This window comes from Elephas maximus, chromosome 1 (assembly GCF_024166365.1).
Source record: "Elephas maximus indicus isolate mEleMax1 chromosome 1, mEleMax1 primary haplotype, whole genome shotgun sequence".
NCBI lineage: Eukaryota > Metazoa > Chordata > Mammalia > Proboscidea > Elephantidae > Elephas > Elephas maximus.
In genome coordinates, this window is record NC_064819.1 from 70,778,090 (window position 1) to 70,789,996 (window position 11,907).

Here is an 11,907-nt window from a genome sequence, read left to right on the forward strand (position 1 = left end):
TCTTGTGTGGAAAATGAAGAGAATTTATGAAAACCGCCTTTGAACTAATATCTTCTCTTGTATGTTTACTGACAAAAAAAAAAAAAAAAAACCCATTACATAATTTAGGCCCTGGCAGGGAAAAGAGCTTTCCTCCAATCCTGGGATCTTGGGTCAGGAAGTTCTCTGAAATACATAAGAACTTAATACATGACTGAAGTGGCATAAAAAGACAGTGTGCAATAAATTGTGTTAAAACAATTTGTTATCTGTATGGGTAACTAGACCCGTAACCCCAACACGGAGCCCTGGTGGCACAGCTGTTAAGAGCTATGGCTGCTAACCAAAAGCTATGGCAGCTGGAATTCATCACCCGCTCCTTGGGAACCCTGTGGGGCAGTTCTACCATGTCCTATAGGGTCGCTATGAGTCGGAACCGACTCAACGGCACCTAACAACAACAACAACTCCAACACACATACACACACATTCCTTGTAAATAAAGCCCTAAATATGAAAAATGAAACTTAAAATTTTTAGAATTATAGAATATAATTGACTTGAGAGTTCAGACCACTTTTTAAAAATATAGAACAGAGGAGGCGGAGCCAAGATGGCGGACTAGGCAGACGCTACCTCGGATCCCTCTTACAACAAAGACACGGAAAAACAAGTGAATCGATCACATACATAACAATCTACGAACCCTGAACAACAAACACAGATTTAGAGACGGAGAACGAACTAATACGGGGAAGCAGCGATTGTTTCCAGAGCCTGGAGCCAGCATACCAGTCAGGTACGGCACAAGCACAGAGACCTGCTCCACCCCCCTGAACTAACCCCGGGAGGGGGACTAGCCGGTTCCACGGGCGGCGTGGGACGCAGCCGTTAGGAGAAGTCCCCGGGAGGCAGTGACTGATCTTGGAGCAGAAAGAGCAGCACCCGAGCCGGGGAACCGTCCCACAGGGATTTGGACTGCACGCAGGTACGCCATAAACACGGAGAGTTGCTCCACCCCCTGAACTAACCCCGGGAAGGTGACCATCCGGGTCGCGCGGGCGGCGTGGGACGCAGCCGGTAGGAGAAGTCCCCGGGAGGCAGTGACTGGTATTGGAGCGGGGAGAACAGCGTTCCAGCCGGGACACTCGGTCACGGCACAAGCACGGGGAGCTACTCCACCCATCTGAACTAACCCCGGGAGGGGGCCCACCTGGTTCACGGGGGCGGCACGGCCACGCGGCTGGAGGGACGAGAAGTCCCCGGGAGGCAGTGACTGATTTTGGAGTCGAGAGTGCACCGTCCCAGTAGGGGAGCCTTGACGCTGGGCGTGGGGCTGGAAGCGGAGGATCTGACCGTGACTCCAGCGGGCCAGACCCCCCGGGGGCAATCTCCACACAGACAGCACACATAGGCGACGCGCCCGCGGGAATCTCAGATATAATAGTCTTTCCAAGCAAGACAAGCAACTCTGGCTATATTCTGAGGTGCTACTCTCCTATCTCTCTGTTCCCTCCCCCACCCTCCCCAGGCGGCTTCATTAACATCTGAATAGCCTGAGCCAGAGGGAGAACTCTGATAGGGATCTGACTGCAGTTTTTTTTTAGCGGATTTTCTGGAAAAACTAGTTTCCCAGTGATGGCTCGGAGACAACAATCCATATCAAACCACTTAAAGAAGCAGACCGTGACAGCTTCTCCAACTCCCCAAACAAAAGAATCAAAATCTTTCCCAAATGAAGATACAATTTTGGAATTATCAGATACAGAATATAAAAAACTAATTTACAGAATGCTTAATGATATCACAAATGAAATTAGGATATCTGCAGAAAAAGCCAAGGAACACACTGATAAAACTGTTGAAGAACTCAAAAAGATTATTCAAGAACATACTGGAAAAATTAATAAGTTGCAAGAATCCATAGAGAGACAACATGTAGAAATCCAAAAGATTAACAATAAAATAACAGAATTAGACAACACACTAGGAAGTCAGAGGAGCAGACTCGAGCAATTAGAATGCAGACTGGGACATCTGGAGGACCAGGGAATCAACACCAACATAGCTGAAAAAAAATCAGATAAAAGAATTAAAAAAAATGAAGAAACCCTAAGAATTATGTGGGACTCTATCAAGAAGGATAACCTGCGGGTGATTGGAGTCCCAGAACAGGGAGGGGGGACAGAAAACACAGAGAAAATAGTTGAAGAACTTCTGACAGAAAACTTCCCTGACATCATGAAAGACGAAAGGATATCTATCCAAGATGCTCATCGCACCCCATTTAAGATTGATCCAAAAAGAAAAACACCAAGACATATTATCATCAAACTCACCAAAACCAAAGATAAACAGAAAATTTTAAAAGCAGCCAGGGAGAAAAGAAAGGTTTCCTTCAAGGGAGAATCAATAAGAATATGTTCTGACTACTCAGCAGAAACCATGCAGGCAAGAAGGGAATGGGACGACATATACAGAACACTGAAGGAGAAGAACTGCCAACCAAGGATCATATATCCAGCAAAACTCTCTCTGAAATATGAAGGCGAAATTAAGATATTTACAGACAAACACAAGTTTAGAGAATTTGCAAAAACCAAACCAAAGCTACAAGAAATACTAAAGGATATTGTTTGGTCAGAGAACCAATAATATCAGATATCAGCACAACACAAGGTCACAAAACAGAACGTCCTGATATCAACTCAAATAGGGAAATCACAAAAACAAACAAATTAAGATTAATTAAAATAAATAAATAAAAATACACATAACAGGGAATCATGGAAGTCAATAGGTAAAAGATCACAATAATCAAAAAGAGGGACTAAATACAGGAGGCATTGAACTGCCATATGGAGAGTGATACAAGGCGATATAGAACAATACAAGTTAGGTTTTTACTTAGAAAAATAGGGGTATATAATGAGGTAACCACAAAAAGGTATAACAACTCTATAACTCAAGACAAAAACCAAGAAAAACGTAACGACTCAACTAACATAAAGTCAAACACTATGAAAGTGAGGATCTCACAATTTACTAAGAAAAAAGCCTCAGCACAAAAAAGTATGTGGAAAAATGAAATTGTCAACAACACACATAAAAAGGCATCAAAATGACAGCACTAAAAACTTATTTATCTATAATTACCCTGAATGTAAATGGACTAAATGCACCAATAAAGAGACAGAGAGTCACAGACTGGATAAAGAAACACGATCCATCTATATGCTGCCTACAAGAGACACACCTTAGACTTAGAGACACAAACAAACTAAAACTCAAAGGATGGAAAAAAGTATATCAAGCAAACAATAAGCAAAAAAGAAGAGGAGTAGCAATATTAATTTCTGACAAAATAGACTTTAGACTTAAATCCACCACAAAGGATAAAGAAGGACACTATATAATGATAAAAGGGACAATTGATCAGGAAGACATAACCATATTAAATATTTACGCACCCAATGACAGGGCTGCAAGATATATAAATCAAATTTTAACAGAACTGAAAAGCGAGATAGATACCTCCACAATTATAGTAGGAGACTTCAACACACCCCTTTCGGAGAAGGACAGGACATCCAGTAAGAAGCTCAACAGAGACACGGAAGATCTAATTACAACAATCAACCAACTTGACCTCATTGACTTATACAGAACTCTCCACCCAACTGCTGCAAAATATACTTTTTTTTCTAGCGCACATGGAACATTCTCTAGAATAGACCACATATTAGGTCATAAAACAAACCTTTGCAGAGTCCAAAACATCGAAATATTACAAAGCATCTTCTCAGACCACAAGGCAATAAAACTAGAGATCAATAACAGAAGAACGAGGGAAAAGAAATCAAATACTTGGAAAATGAACAATACCCTCCTGAAAAAAGACTGGGTTATAGAAGACATCAAGGAGGGAATAAGGAAATTCATAGACAGCAACGAGAATGAAAATACTTCCTATCAAAACCTCTGGGACACAGCAAAAGCAGTGCTCAGAGGTCAATTTATATCAATAAATGCACACATACAAAAAGAAGAAAGAGCCAAAATCAGAGAACTGTCCCTACAACTTGAACAAATAGAAAGTGAGCAACAAAAGAATCCATCAGGCACCAGAAGAAAACAAATAATAAAAATTAGAGCTGAACTAAATGAATTAGAGAACAGAAAAACAATTGAAAGAATTAACAAAGCCAAAAGCTGGTTCTTTGAAAAAATTAACAAAATTGATAAACCATTGGCTAGACTGACTAAAGAAATACAGGAAAGGAAACAAATAACCCGAATAAGAAATGAGAAGGACCACATCACAACAGAACCAAATGAAATTAAAAGAATCATTTCAGATTATTATGAAAAATTGTACTCTAACAAATTTGAAAACCTAGAAGAAATGGATGAATTCCTTGAAAAACACTACCTACCTAAACTAACACATTCAGAAGCAGAACAACTAAATAGACCCATAACAAAAAAAGAGATTGAAACGGTAATCAAAAAACTCCCAACAAAAAAAAGTCCTGGCCCGGACGGCTTCACTGCAGAGTTCTACCAAATTTTCAGAGAAGAGTTAACACCACTACTACTAAAGGTATTCCAAAGCATAGAAAATGACGGAATACTACCCAACTCATTCTATGAAGCCACCATCTCCCTGATACCAAAACCAGGTAAAGACATTACAAAAAAAGAAAATTATAGACCTATATCCCTCATGAACATTGATGCAAAAATCCTCAACAAAATTCTAGCCAATAGAATCCAACAACACATCAAAAAAATAATTCACCCTGATCAAGTGGGATTTATACCAGGTATGCAAGGCTGGTTTAATATCAGAAAAACCATTAATGTAATCCATCACATAAATAAAACAAAAGACAAAAACCACATGATCTTATCAATTGATGCAGAAAAGGCATTTGACAAAGTCCAACACCCATTTATGATAAAAACTCTTACCAAAATAGGAATTGAAGGAAAATTCCTCAACATAATAAAGGGCATCTATGCAAAGCCAACAGCCAATATCACTCTAAATGGAGAGAACCTGAAAGCATTTCCCTTGAGAACGGGAACCAGACAAGGATGCCCTTTATCACCGCTCTTATTCAACATCGTGTTGGAAGTCTTAGCCAGGGCAATCAGGCTAGACAAAGAAATAAAAGGTATCCGGATTGGCAAGGAAGAAGTAAAGTTATCACTATTTGCAGATGACATGATTATATACACAGAAAACCCTAAGGAATCCTCCAGAAAACTACTGAAACTAATAGAAGAGTTTGGCAGAGTCTCAGGTTATAAAATAAACATACAAAAATCACTTGGATTCCTCTACATCAACAAAAAGAACACCGAAGAGGAAATAACCAAATCAATACCATTCACGGTAGCCCCCAAGAAGATAAGATACTTAGGAATAAATCTTACCAAGGATGTAAAAGACCTATACAAAGAAAACTACAAAGCTCTACTACAAGAAATTCAAAAGGACATACTTAAGTGGAAAAACATACCTTGCTCATGGATAGGAAGACTTAACATAGTAAAAATGTCTATTCTACCAAAAGCCATCTATACATTTAACGCACTTCCGATCCAAATTCCAATGTCATATTTTAAGGGGATAGAGAAACAAATCACCAATTTCATATGGAAGGGAAAAAAGCCCCGGATAAGCAAAGCACTACTGAAAAAGAAGAAGAAAGTGGGAGGCCTCACCTTACCTGACTTCAGAACCTATTATACAGCCACAGTAGTCAAAACAGCCTGGTATTGGTACAACAACAGACACATAGACCAATGGAACAGAATTGAGAACCCAGACATAGATCCATCCACGTATGAGCAGCTGATATTTGACAAAGGACCAGTGTCAATTAACTGGGGAAAAGACAGCCTTTTTAACAAATGGTGCTGGCATAACTGGATATCCATTTGCAAAAAAATGAAACAGGACCCATACCTCACACCATGCACAAAAACTAACTCCAAGTGGATCAAAGACCTAAACATAAAGACTAAAACGATAAAGATCATGGAAGAAAAAATTGGGACAACCCTAGGAGCCCTAATACAAGGTATAAACAGAATACAAAACATTACCAAAAATGATGAAGAGAAACCCGATAACTGGGAGCTCCTAAAAATCAAACACCTATGCTCATCTAAAGACTTCACCAAAAGAGTAAAAAGACCACCTACAGATTGGGAAAGAATTTTCAGCTATGACATCTCCGACCAGCGCCTGATCTCTAAAATCTACATGATTCTGTCAAAACTCAACCACAAAAAGACAAACAACCCAATCAAGAAGTGGGCAAAGGATATGAACACACATTTCTCTAAAGAAGATATTCAGGCAGCCAACAGATACATGAGAAAATGCTCTCGATCATTAGCCATTAGAGAAATGCAAATTAAAACTACGATGAGATTCCATCTCACACCAGCAAGGCTGGCATTAATCCAAAACACACAAAATAATAAATGTTGGAGAGGCTGCGGAGAGATTGGAACTCTCATACACTGCTGGTGGGAATGTAAAATGGTACAACCACTTTGGAAATCTATCTGGCGTTATCTTAAACAGTTAGAAATAGAACTACCATACAACCCAGAAATCCCACTCCTCAGAATATACCCTAGAGATACAAGAGCCTTCATACAAACAGATATATGCACACCCATGTTTATTGCAGCTCTGTTTACAATAGCAAAAAGTTGGAAGCAACCAAGGTGTCCATCAACGGATGAATGGGTAAATAAATTGTGGTATATTCACACAATGGAATACTACGCATCGATAAAGAACAGTGACGAATCTCTGAAACATTTCATAACATGGAGGAACCTGGAAGGCATTATGCTGAGTGAAATGAGTCAGAGGCAAAAGGACAAATACTGTATAAGACCACTATTATAAGATCTTGAGAAATAGTAAACCTGAGAAGAACACATACTTTTGTGGTTACGAGGGGGGGAGGGAGGGAGGGTGGGAGAGGGTTTTTTTATTGATTAATCAGTAGATAAGAACTGCTTTAGGTGAAGGGAAAGACAACACTCAATACATGGAAGGTCAGCTCAATTGGACTGGACCAAAAGCAAAGAAGTTTCCGGGATAAAATGAATGCTTCAAAGCTCAGCGGAGCAAGCGCGGGGGTCTGGGGAACATGGTTTGCGGGGACTTCTAAGTCAATTGGCAAAATAATTCTATTATGAAATCATTCTGCATCCCACTTTGAAATGTGGCGTCTGGGGTCTTAAATGCTAACAAGCAGCCATCTAAGATGCAGCAATTGGTCTCAACCCACCTGGAGCAAAGGAAAATGAAGAACACCAAGCCCACATGACAACTAAGAGCCCAAGAGACAGAAAGGGCCACATGAACCAGAGACCTACATCATCCTGAGACCAGAAGAACTAGTTGGTGCCTGGCCACAATCGATGACTGCCCTGACAGGGAGCTCAGCAGAGGACCCCTGAGGGAGCAGGAGAGCAGTGGGATGCAGACCCCAAATTCTCATAAGAAGACCAAACTTAATGGTCTGACTGAGACTGGAGGAATCCCGGCGGTCATGCTCTCCAGACCTTCTGTTGACACAGGACAGGAACCATCCCTGAAGACAACTCATCAGACATGAAAGGGACTGGTCAGCGGGTGGGAGAGAGACGCTGATGAAGAGTGAGCTAATTATATCAGGTGTACACTTGAGATTGTGTTGGCAACTCTTGTCTGGAGGGGGGATGGGAGGATAGAGAGAGAGGGAAGCCGGCAAAATTGTCAAGAAAGGAGAGACTGAAAGGGCTGACTCAAGACGGGGAGAGTAAGTGGGAGTAGGGAGTGAGATGTATGTAAACTTATATGTGACAGACTGATTGGATTTGTAAACGTTCACTTGAAGCTTAATAAAAGTTATTATAAAAAAAAAAAAATATAGAACAAAAACAAACTATAAAATGATTAATATATTTGACTACATTAGTGTTAAAAATTTCTCTAGGCTGATATAATTTTTAAAAACCATAAACCATAAGCTGGCAGAGATATTTGTAAAACATATACCCAGCAAAGTTTATGAAGAATATATAAAGAAGGCCTACAAAGCAGTAACAAAATTCACAACCCAGTAGAAAAAGTAGATAAGCATATGAATCAATGAAGAGGAAACTTTGTGAACAATAAGCCATTGAAAGATATTCAGCCTTAATAGGGGTCAAGAAAAGGTCTACTAATACACGACGAGCTAACATTTGTCAAGCACCAATATGCAATGAGGAAGAAAAAAGGAAGAAGAGGAGAAGAAGGGAGCAAAATGAACTCTATGACTGATTTGACAGAGAGTGAGGGAATGGTAATAATTTAAGATGACTCCAGGTTTCTAGGTTAGTTAGTGACTGGAATCATTAACCAGGATGGGCAATATAGGAATAGAAATAGGTTTTTAAGAAAACAGAACATTTGTGTTTGAGGTAACCTTGCAATATCCAAGTGACAGTTGCATACACAGGCCTGGAGCTCAAAGGAAGATATTGGTCTGACTTGGAGATATAGAAGCCCCTGAGTGATGCAGATGGTTAACACGCTTGGCTGCTAACTGAAAAGTTGGAGGTGTTAGTCCACCTAGAAGCATCTCGGAAGAAAGGCCTGGCAATCTACATCCAGAAAACCAGTCACTGAAAATCCTGTGGCACATAGTTCTACTCTGACACACACATAATTACCATGAGTTGGAGCTGAGTCTTCAGGCAACTGGTTCAGCATGTAAGTGGTTGTCACCGCTCTGAGAGACTGTGAGGACTGAAAGAGAAGGAAGAGAAGCCAATGAATTAGCAGCCAGGGGATCAGGGGAGAACAGACAGACGATCCTTAAAAACAGGTATCTGCATCCAAAAAGAGCAAATTCAGTGAAACCGAGTGGAGTTGTCTCATCTAGTTTTGAACTTAATGTAGAGTTTTTCTTGGTTTATTTATTTTGCATTTTTTAAATCAACTTTATTATTACCAACCCAATGAATTTGTTAAATCAACAGAGAGAAGTGTAGAACATTGCTATATCATTTATCTTTTTAATGGGAAATTGAGTTTGACTACGAGGGCTCACTCATCTATGCCAAGAAATTTGGAAGACAGCTACCTAGCCAACCAACTGGAAGAGATCCATATTTATGCCTATTCCAAAGAAAGGTCATCCAACAGAAGGCAGAAATTATCAAACAATATCAGTAAATATCACACGCAAGTAAAATTTTGTTGGAGATCATTCAAAAGTGGCTGCAGCAGTACCTCGGCAGGGAACTGCCAGAAATTCAAGCCAGATTCAGAAGAGGATATGGAAGTAGGGATGTCATTGCCGATGTCAGATCGATCCTGGTTGAAAGCAGAGAATACTGGAACAATGTTTCCCTGTGTTTTATTGACTATGCAAAGGCATTCAACTCTTTAGATCATAAATTATGGATAACATTGGCAAGAATGGGAATTCCAGAATAATTAATTGTGCTCATGAGGAACATGTTCATAGATCAAGAGGCAGTCATTCAAAAAGAACAAGGGAATACTGTGTTTAAAGTCAGGAAAGGTGTGCATCAGTGTTGTATCCTTTCAATGTATGTATTCCATCTGTATGCTAAGCAAATAACCCAAGAAGCTGGACTATATGAAGAAGAATGGGGCATCAGGATTGGAGGAAGACTCATTAACAGCTTGCATTATGCAGATGACACAACTTTGCTTGCTGAAAGTGAAGAGGACTTGAAGCACTTACTGATGAAGATCAAAGACTACAGCCTTCAGTATGAATTACACCTCAACATAAAAAGAAGAAAAAATCCTCACAACTGGACTAATAAGCAACATCATGACAAATGGAGAAAAGATTAAAGTTGTCAAGAATTTCATTTTACTTGGATCCATAATCAACACCCATGGAAACAGCAGTCAAGAAATCAAAAAACTAATTGTGTTGGCAAAATCTGCTTCAAGAGACCTCTTCAAAGTGTTAAAAAGTGAAGATGTCACCTTGAAGACAAAGGTGTGCCTGACCCAAGCCATGGTGTTTTCAATCACCTCATACGCATGTGAAAGCTGGACAATGAGTAAGGAAGACCTAAGAAGAATTGACACCTTTGGATCGTGGTATTTGCAAAGAACACTGAATATACCATGGACTGCCACAAGAACGAACAAATTTGTTTTGGAAGAAGTACAGCCAGAACGCTCCTTAGAAGCAAGGATGGAGGAACTTTGTCTCCCATACTTTGGACATGTTAACAGGAGGGATCAGTCCCTGGAGAAGGACATCATGCTTGGTAGAGAGTCAGTGAAAAAGAGGAACAGCCTTGATGAGATGGACTGACACAGTGGCTGCAACAATGCAGTCAAGCATAATAATGATTGTGAGGATGGCACAGGACCAGGCAGCATTTCGTTCTGTTGTGCATAGGGTCGCTATGAGTAAGAACTGACTTGATGGCACCTAACAAACAATACAAGTGGAGTTGCCTCAGCTAGTTTTGTACTTAATGTAGGGTTTTTGTTGGTTTATTTGTTTTGCATTTTCAAAATCACTTTTATTATTAGCAAAATAATGAATTTGTTAAATCAATGGATAAAAGTGCAGGACATGGCTCTATCATTTGTCTTTTTAATGGGAAATTGAATTTGACTTTGAGGGCATTTGAGAGGCCTGTACAATGATGTAGTAGATTAGGGACCCATTAAAGCAGGAAAAATCAGTTAGAAACCTGTAGGAAAGTTATAAGTGTGTTTTTGTAAGTATTTTATAATAAGTGTATGCTAGCAATTTCACAATACCTTGTAGAAATTGTAGTCACTGTTGATTCTGGAAAGTTTCAAATGCCAGTTAACCATGTAGTCTACAGAGATTGGACTCTGGCATTCTAGAAGCCCTTTTTGTTGCTAACGGAATAACAGAGATATACTGGTCATGCGTTGAAGAGGTACGTCATGCGTTGAAGAGGTACATCAATGTACTCTCCTTAGACATGGTACCCAAATGATACATTTTTTTTTTTATTAAGTAGAAAGAAAACAAAATGCTTTTGCTTAACTGTTTTTGTTTCTCAAACATGGAGGGAAAAACAAAGCTACTTCAATTCAATAGCATCAAAGCAGTGAATATCCCACAGAATGAAGCAGAATTTTAATCAATCTCTCATAATACGCCTCTAAAACTGTGAATTTTATATGTATACAAAATGTGTATAATGTGTGTAATCTCATCTCTATTTTTAAAGATAAATTTATTTGTGGTAATAATTCTGGACCTGTGTTTCTGTAACAAAAAACAATGATTTGTTTGAAATACACATAAAATTTTCATCAACTATACAACACGCAAATGAAGCTGTAAAAAATTTTCTTTACATAATGAAGTTTAATATCCATTCAAATAGAAACAGAAATAACTTTTAATGTGCTGAATTTCCACATGGTTTAAATCAAAAAGTTTCTATTGTGTTTGTAAAAAGTGTCATGCAAAGGATTAAAATACATGAACTATGAGCAACATAGCCTCACACAAAAACAATAAACCATCCAAACACATTTTAATTATCTAAAACATGGGTCGATTTACTCAAGATACAGGAAACTTTTGCATGGTAGAGTGAGCGCTGATACAGAAGTAAAAACCTAAATGGTCATAATTTGATGAGAATCATTTTTCTTACACAAGTAAATTCTAAACACAATAAACCATATAAAATGATGAGCTCAACTTACTCTTTACTTACATTAATAATTGCCCATTATCATTGTACATATTAAAGGTTTAAGGCACAGGAAAATATTGAGCAGAAAAATATACATATAGGCTTTCCCTAAATTTCTAAAACTGATTACTGTCATTCCCTATTCGTATGTCATTACATATGTGACAATAACTGAAACAC